The sequence below is a fragment of the Strix aluco genome, chromosome 12 (assembly GCF_031877795.1).
Source record: "Strix aluco isolate bStrAlu1 chromosome 12, bStrAlu1.hap1, whole genome shotgun sequence".
NCBI classification, from domain to species: domain Eukaryota; kingdom Metazoa; phylum Chordata; class Aves; order Strigiformes; family Strigidae; genus Strix; species Strix aluco.
The window spans coordinates 4,809,609-4,821,666 of NC_133942.1; the positions used below are offsets into that span (position 1 = coordinate 4,809,609).

Here is a 12,058-nt window from a genome sequence, read left to right on the forward strand (position 1 = left end):
TGCTGGTTTTTAGATCAACAATTAACTCTTTGGCCTTCAGAGGTCCAGCAGAAGGTTCTCCCATGCAGATTGCAGCAGTTTCTGGGCTGAAGGCATTATTGTTTGGGAAGAACTTTTGTTCCTGGCTTTATGAGATGTCTAGGAGCCAGCTTCTGGGTTGAAGCTCACCACAGTAATGCAACTTTGCTCTGTGCCATCATGTGGACAGGAAGTGACAGCCATGCTGGACATTCTCCTTGCAGTGGCACCCACCTCGTGAAACAGTGTTCATGCACATTTTCAATGTTTCTTTTCAGTTACCAACCTGGATGTCAGTGGGGATCAGGGCTGGCTCTGATTGCTGTGGAGTGATCTGGATCTGCCAGCTTATCCAGAGGCAGTGGAGGTGTCTGCAGGTGGGTGCCCACGTTCCCAGCACAGCAGTGCAGGATCCGTTCTGCAGGGCTCAGGCAGAAGCTGAAACCAAGGGAGCTTCAGACTCTGTAAGAGCTGTGGACAGGGAAGGCACCCAGAGAGGTACCTTTGGCCTCCCGCAAGTTTGGTGGGTTGTTCAGGGCCTCTAATGGCTACAGCCCAGGAGCTCATTTAAATCACAGGTTATGAGGGTTGTAAACCCAGGAGATTGTTCATAAACACCCCTTTCACCCTCTAAATCTAGACTCAGGGCAGCTATCACCTGAGTTTGGGAGGTGTTGGCGCAGTAGGATCTGCACCTTTTGCAGAGCTTCCTCAGAGGAGAGGGGTCACTGTTGCAGGTAGGGGCACAGGCAGCTCTTCCGACAGCGACTGTGTAGCAACTCTCTGTTCAGAAATGCATCTTAAAATCTCAGAACTGCTCAGAGCGCCCCAGCCCAATATCCCCAGGCTGGTGCAGCAGAACACAAAGGAAATTGTTGATATTCAGAACTTGGTCTTTAGCTACACAGGACCTGAAAGCATGGGCATGTTTGTACCACTGGGGAGAGAGGTAAGAGGAAGCAGGGCAGCCTTTGACACGGTAACAGGAGCTCTCCCTTGCAGAGCTAGAGGCAGAATAGTCATTATTAGAAGAAGGTGACCTGGCCTTCAGGGAGACATCTGAGCTGCTCTGGTTTGCAGACCCCTGGGTCTTGAGTCCTGACCTCACAGTGGGGTTTGCTCAGTGCAACAGAATCTGAAGGAAGGTTATGGCTGGAGAGCTCTGGCACTGCCAGCGGGAAAAGTCATGCAAAATAAGTAAAAAAGAGTCCTTTTGACAGGAACTGAGGAATACTTTTGACTGTACACAAATACTATCTAACTGCTTAATTTCAGGTCTGTTGCTCGTGGCATACAGTCAGGAGAAAATAAGAAGGGAAGGCAACTGAAGGTAGCTCCTACATTCTGCTTAGTGCAACCTGGGAAAGCTTTGGGCAGCCTATCCCCCGTCTCTGACTGCTTTTCATTATTATTTTTATAGCCAGAAATAAGGACTTTATTGGCTTTATTCATCTCCTGTCAGATGCCCAATCAACATCTGGCAATACAGCAGTTGCCAGAAAGTGCTGACCTAGTGAGACCCAGTGGAGCAGGAGGTGCTGAGGAAGGTCTCCATCCCCCCTCCCATCCCTGACTGCCCTTTTAATTATCTTTCCCAGCCAAAGTAGGATGTGTACCCCCCACATCACCCTTGCTACCTGCCTGGATTTCAGAGCACCAGGGTCATGGTAGCTCCTGTGGTTGGAAGGCACCTGAGAAAACGTCTGGGGCATGAAGGATAAGGGCAGGAGGAGCTGAGCAGGAGACAGGGCATCCTGAAAACTGCTCCTGGATCCACAGAACTCATAGTGAGGGGTGACATCCTTTCCCAGGGTTGGGGTAGGCCACTGCGTGGGGAGGAGATTTGACAAATGGATCAGAAAGGGGCTGTGGACCATGTGCAGTGCCTGGCCAGTGTAAGAGGGATGCACACAGCAGGGCAGAGGAGCTCAGCGCTCCCTCCTCCCGCATGCCTTTGGATTTGCACAGGACTCAGAACTTACACGTACAAACGCAGGGATCCTTCCTGAAGGGTTTTTGATAGTTTCCTGCAGGTTAGAGGATTTTAAGATCTAGCAGAAGATTGAATAGAGAGGAATTTTTATTTACACATTTTTATTTACTTTGGTGCGTATTGGACTCATAATAAAATTCAGGTGTAACAAGCCAGAGGCAAGTTCTGTTCTATTCGGAGATTAGCCCATGTGCAGCTGCTCCAGCAGGTCCAGCAGGTTCCCCATCAGATCCCTGGGCTCCCACAGTGGATCTCTTGAGCCCCCTTTTCCCACACGGTCCCGCCCTGACTTCACCCTCAGGTGTGGGTGGCTTGGTTTGTGCTGAATTGTGGTTCCTGCCTTTCCACATCTTCGGTTTTCTTCGCTCCCTATCTCCTAGATTCAAGCTCCAGCCAGTCAGTCAGGGTAGTTCCTCCCTCCACTCTGCTAGAGTCTTCTCCCCACATTTTGGTCTTTTTTTTTTGCTGACCACCTCTATGGGAAGTTCCCTCCTGTTCCTGTGGCACTCTTGTCCCTCTGGTCACTCTCCTCTCTGGACTGGCTGCTGCCCAGCTCTGTTACGTGCTCTTCTGCCCACATACCCTCCTTGGGCTCCGTGGCCCCTCTGTGACCAATTCCCATACCTCTACCCTGAGACAGCATCTAACCAAGGCCACTTTGTGGCTTCAGCTGTTTTTGTCACGTAGTGCCTGAGGGCCCTTTGCACTTCGGTGCCCATGAAGAGAGCAGAGCAGGTTTCCCCTTCCTCCTGCCCAGAAGTGGAGCTTCTGGGGGAGAAGATAGCCAGAGCAGATAGGGTACAGCTTGTCCCTCCTGGTGCCAGAGCCCAGCTGGGCCAACTGCCCTCTTTGTCTTGGCTGTTCTCCTTGGAGTGAGAACAAGGACACAAACCCTTGTAGCCCTCAACTATTAGGTAACGCTGCAGCCTGGTCCCATCTTGGCCATTTTCAGAGCATGCAGTCTTCTCAAACGCTCTATCAAGTCCCCAGAGCTGGGTATCTTTGGTTGTCCTCAGCTCCAAATCTGCGGTGAGAGATACAGATCATTTAGAGAAAGGGTCCCGGCTGAACTGCCTAATCAGATGCCCACTCATGTGAGCAAATGCCACCAGTGGGAGCTGAGGCATCATAATCCAGCCCATAATGCTCCTTTAAAGACATTTCAGCAGCTCAATTAAGTTTCCACTTGTGTGTTTTCTTTTTCCCCCCTTCGCTTTCATGGTCATTTAAAACAAATAAAGTGAGCAGAACACGGCAGCGTGATAACCACCATTTAATTCCCTTCCCACGGGTCTCCAGATTATTTGGTGATTCAGTGGCAGCAGGGGGAACATTTATGGAAAGGGAGGCGGGAGCTTCCCACAGGGCCGACAGCTCACAAACCAGGGCCCCCAAGCATCTCGGAGGAAATACGTGCCTCAATTTTTCCTTTTAAATACGATGGGTATGGTGAATGCAGCGCCAGAGTCCAAGCCTTGGAACAGAAGCGGCCACCCGCTCCCCCACTTTTGTGGCGTCCCCGTTCTCATTGCATGTCTCACTGCCCTCGTTGTTCTCGCATTGTGAAGTGTGGACGAAGACCAATGTTCAGGATACATTTCACGCTTCTGTGCAAACACAATATGAGATGAAGAATTCATACCCTTAGACAAGGAGACGAGAGTGTATTTTCTCATAATAAGGAAAAGCGCCCAGATCGGAGCCTGCCAATTTCTCTTCAATGCTCCCGACTTCCCTAGGAAGTTCAAACAAGCCTATGCTTATAAACAGGCAGAGAGAAGTATATTACATTTTTAAAAAAACCCAAACAACACCACCACACAAATCCTTTTGGATTTTTTTGCATTATTCCCCCAACCTCTATCTTGGTAGGTGACTTTTCCAGCTCTCCTCTATTTGATCTGCTGAGACTGCAGCGGTGGCGAAGGAGAATACCATGTGTTTTATGTGTTTGCGAACAATTAATAGTGGTACTGCATTTCACTGGAACAGCATGTAAAACGCACCCCAGGAGGGGAAAAAATAACAACTAACCAGACTGTTAAGCAGTCCGGAGCTTTTGCTGTCCTGTAGGAAAACACAGTGTGGGGGTTTGCTTATTCATCAGCAGCAGTAAATAACGGGCGCTCACCTTGAGCTCTCCTTCAGCCACTTCTTCTTCTCCCCAGCTTCTGTGCCAGCAAAGAAAGGAAATATTTACTGTAGTTTAGATGACAAACTGTGTTTTTATAGCTGTTCAAATTTTAGCTTTTGTTTTCTCCCTAAAAAGCTCTGGTTTTGTAGCTTTGGCTTTGTCTTCCCCAGCATCAAAAGCCTCTGCCTGGAGTGCATTCTGCCAGTCTGACACTGAAAATTAGTCCTGAACCATTTGCCTGAACCTGTCAACCCCACATCATAGCCACGCGTTGTGTATGCAGGTGGTTTGGCCTGGGAAGGACGCATAATGCACGTTAGTCATTTAATACATTTATAATCTAATCTCTCAGAACAGCCCCGTCAGCAGTTTTTCCTACCCCTTGTGCAGCACCTTGAGATGTGTTGCCATCCCTGTGCCCATGCCAGGAGGAGGTATTGGCTCACCCAGCACCGGGGTGGATGGCTCTGAGTTCCCCTTAGCAAAGGCTACGGCAGTGTTGGCTCCCTGGGGCTGCCTCCTGCCTGCGCCTCTGCCTGCCCTGGCGAGGCAGGACCCATGTCTTGAAGAGTGACCGTCTGTCCTGCGAGCCCCTGGAGCCCGAGGCCCCTTCACCGGGGTCAGAGCCCAGAGTGTCCGCCTGACAGCTCCAGCTGCACGGGGAGTCTCCAGAGTGTGCCTCGCCGTCGAAGGTTCACAACAGCCCTTCTTTTCATCCAGACGTCAAGCCTTTCTGTCGATCTCGCTCAAGCTGAGTCTGAGCCTGGAGGCACAGAGGTTATGGAGCTTTTTCCCCACAACCATCTGCACTCAAGAGTCATCCTGTCTTGTATAATTTTCCAGTGGGGAAAAGACAGGCTGGGCAGCGTGAGCTGGAGACTGCCATGCACCTTGGAAGTCCTGACAAGCCATGAGTGGCCAAGACCTGCTGAAGCATGTTGACCAGAAGAGCTGCAGACACTGGATTCCTAAAACCTGTGCTTTACCTAACACCTTCATAAAGTTTCCCGAATTAAAATGATTCAGGAAACACATTTTCAGACTGTCAGTGAGATGCATTCATCACTCCCCTGAATATGCACCAGATTGTTAATGCTCCAGGCCAAATACCATGTCTTTTTTAATGCCTACAAAATGTAGTGCATGTTGCTGGCTTTATATTTATAATAATTGTAAAAGTAACGGGAATAGCTGCATTCCTATAGGCTAGAAATGGCCAAGCACAGACAAAAAAAAATGATTCATTGTTGCAATTAATGCTTGAGCGTGCACCTGTGAATAATTAGCCTGGCGATAGCGCTATGCAAAAGATCAGGGTGAGAATTAATAGGGAGACCAGTGCTGACTTTAAGATGGTTAGACTACTATTTAGTGCTCCTTCCTTGGGCTGCCTCTGCCCGTTTAATTAAAGGCAATGGCACAGGATTGCTATGCACCAATAGACCCATCGGCAGGTGGTGTAGAATATTTATATAACAGTGTTCAGTAGAAAACTTCAAAATTAAATTCCCATCCAGGTCTCTAAATATAATTTTGAAATGTCAGAGATGCTAAGAAGAATGCTGGCACCAGATGAGACAGAATCACAGAATCACAGAATTGTCTAGGTTGGAAAAGACCTTGAAGATCATCCAGTCCAACCATCAACCCAACATTGACAGTTCCCAACTCCACCGGATCCCTCAGCGCTGGGTCAACCCGACTCTTCAACCCCTCCAGGGATGGGGACTCCCCCCCTGCCCTGGGCAGCCCATTCCAACGCCCAACAGCCCCTTCTGCAAAGAAATCCTTCCTAAGAGCCAGTCTGACCCTGCCCTGGCGCAGCTTGAGGCCATTCCCTCTTGTCCTGGTGCTGGTTCCTTGGCTCAAGAGACTCATCCCCCCTCTCTGCACCCTCCTTTCAGGGAGTTGTAGAGGGCCATGAGGTCTCCCCTCAGCCTCCTCTTCTCCAGACTAAACCCCCCCAGTTCCCTCAGCCGCTCCCCATCAGACCTGTGCTCCAGACCCTGCACCAGCTCTGTTGCCCTTCTCTGGACACGCTCGAGTCAGGAAGAGGCAATAGCATGCCAGATTTATACTGTTCTAAATACGCAGGTGACTTTTCAGCTATTGCTTTGAAGGGAGCCTAAAATGCTCTGATGGACATACTTCATCTGGTGGGAGGCAAAGAAACCACCAGGAACATGTGCTACAGATCTGTAGACCTGTAGTTGTCTGTTGCTGATCCCCACGGACAGCCGCACGCTTCGTTTAAAGCTGTTTTACCTGCGATCCAGCGCTGGCGACAGGGTGGGCAAGCACCAGGGTTTAGGTGTGATGGCTACAGCGGGCCAGGGCAGGAATCGCAGGGCTATAAGCAGAACCCCATATGTCATTCCCCCATGATGTGTCCCCCGCAGCCTGGCACGCTGCAAATGACATCAGCATATGAATGTCACCTCGGTGTTTCCTCCCCAGAGATCCCACCGAGTGTGAACGAGAAGGGAGAGGGTACGGAGAAGAGAGCGTTGACAGATGCAGGCCAAGCAGATGCTAATGGAGAGAAGAAGGATGAGAGCTGTTCCACTGAGATCTGCCCAGGGAAAAGCTCTCTGTGGAAAGGGCTTTAGCACCTTTCCTGGAGCATCACATCAGCAGCAGGGCTGTAGTTTGCCTCTCTTAAATGACCTTTTGCTGACTTCCATCTCACAAGGTATTTCTCTCTTCTCCTTCCATCCTCCTTTTCCTCCAAGTGTACCCCTCGGTGAGGAACAGCTTTGCTCTTTTTTAACAGGTGTGTTTGATGGGTGAGATGGAGCAGGGGCAACTCCCAAGAGCCTGCAAGTTCCCACAAACTCTGAAGCATCAACCTTTTAAGGTGAGCCCTGTTGGCAAAGTTTTTCCTCCAGGTTTTATCCATCACTCCTGCTGGCTCATTATCTTTCCCTTCTGCACAGTGGTGCCTCCCACCACCCCAATTCATTTTTCCCAGTTGCAGCAGCTATTGACTGGTTTATATAGATGGGGTTTAACCAGTCCTCCCCCTGGGCTGCTCCTGAATCGCTGACAAGGCCGATTTGTCTGTTCACACATCAATCTGAAAGCACATGCAAAGTTATATCTTGGCTGACTTAATTGTTAGGAGCTGCAACCCCAATGTCTTTGTAAATAAAATAGTTTAATCTCATGGGGCATGCCTGGTGGAGAGAGTCGAATAAATACATCAATATGTAAATGGATCCACAAGAGGCGGATGAACTGGGACTTTGCAAAACTGATAAAGCATCTTAGGAGACATGTTGTCACTACACTTCTTGCATATTCTGATGAAGCAGACAGTAATGCTGGATCTCAGCCCTGGGTTGCAGGAGAGGAAGGGAGGGAGGGAGAAGGCTGGGCACAAGTGCACCGTGACTGAAATTCCTGTATGGATTGATTTGACTTAAATATATTCCGAGGCTGGTCTAATTGCTAGTTTAGTCCCAGGCTTTGATTTTCCTGTTGCTTTCACATCTCTGCTGCTGAGTCTTTCCTGCATTTCAAGCAGCCTGACTGGGGGCAGCGTCCAGACCAAGCTGAACCTCTGTTAGAACAAAAGAGACGATACCTGTCCTTACTGAACCCTTCCACAAAGTGTTTGCAGCAAAGTGGGCATGAGTTAGAGGCAGTGAAGGTCAGACTTTTTCTGGATGAGTGTTTTGCTGTGTAACAGCATCAGGGGGGTTATTTTGGAAAACAAAACCTGAAGCGTTTGGGACACCTTGCCCATGATGGGCCTGTGCTGATGTGACCCTCATCAGAGATCTTCTTAGCGAATTGGGGGAGACCAGTTAAATGAAGCACGAACAGATGAAGGTGCTGTGACCAATTTGCTCACGCTGACACACATCCTGCAGGGTCCTGCCTGCTGCAGGACTGTCTCTATAGGCAACAGCCCTTACTTTTTCCTGCTGCGTGTCACGCGCTGCGGTGCCCACCCACGGGAGATGCTGCTCTGCGGCAGCAACCGTTGCACGTCCACCACACAGGTGGAAATACTGAGGTTCGGTTCACAAGCGGCAGCTCTGCCTGTCGTGTGTCAGGCAAGAGGAAACCTGCCACCCACCTCGGCCACTCGAGTGCTTCTCTGCCGATTTCCAGGGCAAGGAGAGGAGGAGAAACCTCCCACCGCATTGTCTGAGGCGCTGCCTCCCTTTCTGCGGGCTGAGCTCCAGCCCTTGTTTTGCAGCGCGCCACGTGGAATTTTATCACCTTCAACAATGAAATCTGTCACCTTCAAGCTGCTTTATTGTAATCTGGGGACTTTTGCCCTGTCCGCTGTAACCCGGCGCTGGGCTCCTGCCACATAGCACTGCATTCCTCCCCGCGCCACCGCTAACATCTATCGATCAGGCTCCTCGCTGCAACCAACGGTGTTAACTTTAGGGACCACATTTGTACTTGTTTTCTGACCGGGATCAGACTGTTAATTGATCTCCCTTCTTTCTCTTTGCCTTCCTTCTGTCTCGTGTGAATCTCAATCCCCTTCTTCTGATGGCTGCTTCACCTCCCCTCCCAGCCCCCCTCCAGTTTGGAGAATAAAAGCCAATCAGATGTGCAGGATAGCCAGTGGTGATCTGATATTTGAAAGAAGTGCAAATACATGTTTTAAATGATGACACCTTGATGTTGCATCAGTTATAAAGATACACGTTTGAGTCAGATTAACTGGCATATCTTCTCTTTGAGAAACCAATTTAATAGTAAACTCAGGGAATGGTCCCTCTTCAGCTGACGTGCCTTGGATGTCACAGTTCTTAAGTTGTGGAAGGCTTTTTTCTGGCCAGTTTGGGAACCCTGCTGTGACAGGATGAGATAAATGGACTTTATTAATCTGCTTATACTATATGCTAAAAGCAGAATACTTTTGCGTGCTGCTTTTCTGTGGCTTCTATTGTAGATGCATTTTTGTTTTAGGGGGTAAGTAGTTTCCTCTGAAATGCAGTTATGTACATTTGCATATGCATTTATATGGGCTAAATAAAAACTTAACCATCAGAGTGGCTTTTCTGCTAACAATTGTTATACAGCACCATGGTTGTAACTTTTTGGAAATGTTTGCTTTGATGCAGAAATCTAAACTTTTTGTAAAACCACTTGGTCAAATCTTTGGGGTTTAGATTTTCAACGAATAATCAATATTTGCAACAAAAGATTTCAACAAAAAAAGGTGTTCACTGAAGCTTCTCTGCAGGAAAAAATCTATAATGCGTATTATTAAATATAAAGAGGCTTATGTCTTGAGTTTCAGTGTGCCACAGCTTATAATAGCCCTTCAGAGGCCTGAACAGGTTTTTTTTTTCATTAAACAAAATGTTGCATTCCCCCTGCTACATTCATTACAGGCAGCATATTGGAAGGTGCCTGTGCCCAGCAGTTCTGGCCTGGAGGGCTGCTCTCATCCATCTCCGTCAATGCCTTGTGTTATTTCATCAGCGACGGAAATATTTATTTCAAAAGCGGATGCATAAGGGATGGCAGGAACATCAGAGGTGTGAGGAACAGCGAAAGGGGAAGCACATTTTCTATACATCTGCCTCCTGAGCAGCTAAGCAGGGAGATAGTGACTTTGGGAGAGGTCCCTGGTGACTAAGGGTGTAGTTGATGATGGGTGCAGCTCTTCCCCCAAGGCTCCCTGTGGTCTTAACCCTGACCTGTAAGAAGTTCCCCCTCTTTTTCAACTGACTCTGTGCGGTCGCTTATGCACATTTTAGGATACGATAATGGTCTCTAGGGCTGGTTATACAAGGATTTCCAACGCCACCAGCAACGGGCTGGGGGAAAAATCTCATTACTCTGTATCCCTTCAATTGTTGGATTTGCCAGAAGTGGGACTTGCAGGCCAGCACTCCAAAGCATTGCTTCGGCAGTCAGGCAGACTTGGAATAAAGAAATGCTTCGGTCATGTTTTCATTCGCCATGGCCAAGTTCCAGTATCCAAAATGGGATTACCAGAAGTGAAATGCAGTTGGGTTTCGCCTCTGCTGACCTTCAGCAGCTGCTGTTCCAGCCCTGGGTCCCTGGAGAGCTCTGGGGATGCACCTCTGTACTGATGCATCAGGCTGATATTCCTGCCTTAAACCTGTCCTAAGCCAAGACAGCCAACTAACATACCCAACTGCAGAGATTTTGTGACAAGCTGTTGGAAACCTTTCCACCAGCACATACAAATGTGTCTTGCAACATAAGCAGTAATGCAAGCATCATACTCTTTTTTTTTTTTTTTTTTTTTTCCCCCTGTATTTTTTCCCTTTGCTTCAGGAAAGCAGGAAGAGGCGAGAAAGGATTGACACTTTATCCCACCAAGGGCTTTTTCTAAGATGCCTGCTGGGAACACTCGCTCTGTGTTTCTCTTTAGGTAGTAGCTCTTTTGATTTTCTCACTGCCTTGCAAGTCACACTGAGGTGCCTGAAGAAGGATTTGCTGATTGCTCATGAAATCCATTCTCCCTTGAGGATCTGCTCTTTCCATCTTGATAAACTTTTAATTCTTCCTTTCTAATAACGCTGAGGGACTGTGTTTTATGCCTTTATGAGGGTTTTGTGATTGATGTTCATCTGCGCTTGCAGGAGACCAGTAACCTCATTTCATTTTTGACAGAACATCGGGACAAGCGCTCTGTATCCTTCTCCCTTCTTGATCATGTATAAATGAAAGAGAAAGTAAAGTGGATATAATCTGTCCAGATCTGTCAGTCTGGCTCACTTGTAGTCTTTCACCATATTGCTAAACTTCTGACACTGTTTCTGTCCAGCGTGGCATATAAGCACGTGTTTAAAGGACACGGTCGGCTTATTTTTGATATCGTTCTGTTATCTTGTTTTTATTCTTGGTTCTGTACGCTAACGTCTGGGATATTTGGAAGTAGCTGCTGTAACTTGGCGTGGGAGTAGATTGCTTAAATATTACCTCACAGAGTCAATGCAAATTTATAGCAGATAAGACTTGGACCCCAAATGCCTTTTTTAACCCATTACTGTCTTTTTTCCAATACCATTCCCTCTGCTCTTTCTGATCTATTTCCAGCAGTTTTGAGACGAACTTGACTCCTGTTTTATGCTTAGACTGACCTCATCTGTGATACTCAGTTTCTACATGGTCAGTAGAGAGATCTTGCACTTAAGCACATGCATAATATACACACACAGAGGTACCCACCACTGGTGAAGGATTTGTCAGTATAAGAAATCCTGGAGGAAAAATGCCCACAATGATGAATTCACAGAAAATACACAAAATACTATACCCAGACAGCCAGGTTATATCATTCACCAAACTGTGACACTGTTCTCATAGAGTAAATGTCATTTCCCTTTAAAAATCCATTTTCTTTCCTTAGGAGAAAGGACATTTAGAGCACCTGTACTGAAGGAGAGAAGGTGGAAGAGCCTGTGAGCATGCCCTGCTTCCTGTGCTGTTACCTGGATTCTAAACACAGGTTTGGTTATTTCTTATATATACTTATTTTTCCTCTCTGCTTTTTTGCTTTGAAATATCTGCTTGTGTTCTCAATGAAGAACAGCTGAGAGATCAGGAAAATGGCTTAAGAATTCAGCAGGCTGTAAGCTATTTGGATTTAAAATAGTGCCTGGGAGAGAGCTTTTTACACTGCCTTGCTAAACAATCCTCCTTCTGTCACCATCTGAGGTTGCCGTCCTTTGTTCGTCATGATGTCGCTTTCCCTCTAACTCTCCAGGGCCTTCAAGGAAGGGAAAAGAAGGACAAATGAGGCTTTTCTTTTTCTTTTTTAAATCCCCCCAAGTCCTTCTTTAAAAAAAAAAAAGAACACAACCCCTATGGGCCATCTGCGTTTGTTTTACCTGTGCTTCTTGGCTTTGTTTCTTCATCATTTCCCCCTCCTTGCCCCTTTGCAGGGCACTCTTGAGCACTCGGGG

At 47.7% G+C, this 12,058-nt stretch overlaps 1 long non-coding RNA gene across 1 annotated transcript; it reads left to right on the top strand.

Annotated features, from left to right (window-relative positions):
• Positions 1–326: 326 nt before the first annotated feature.
• LOC141928665 (uncharacterized) lies at positions 327–11,840 on the top strand. The gene is made up of 4 exons (XR_012624825.1): positions 327–395; positions 6,603–6,837; positions 6,919–7,002; positions 11,503–11,840. It is a non-coding gene; the product is annotated as an uncharacterized LOC141928665 (long non-coding RNA).
• The last annotated feature ends 218 nt before the right edge of the window (positions 11,841–12,058 follow it).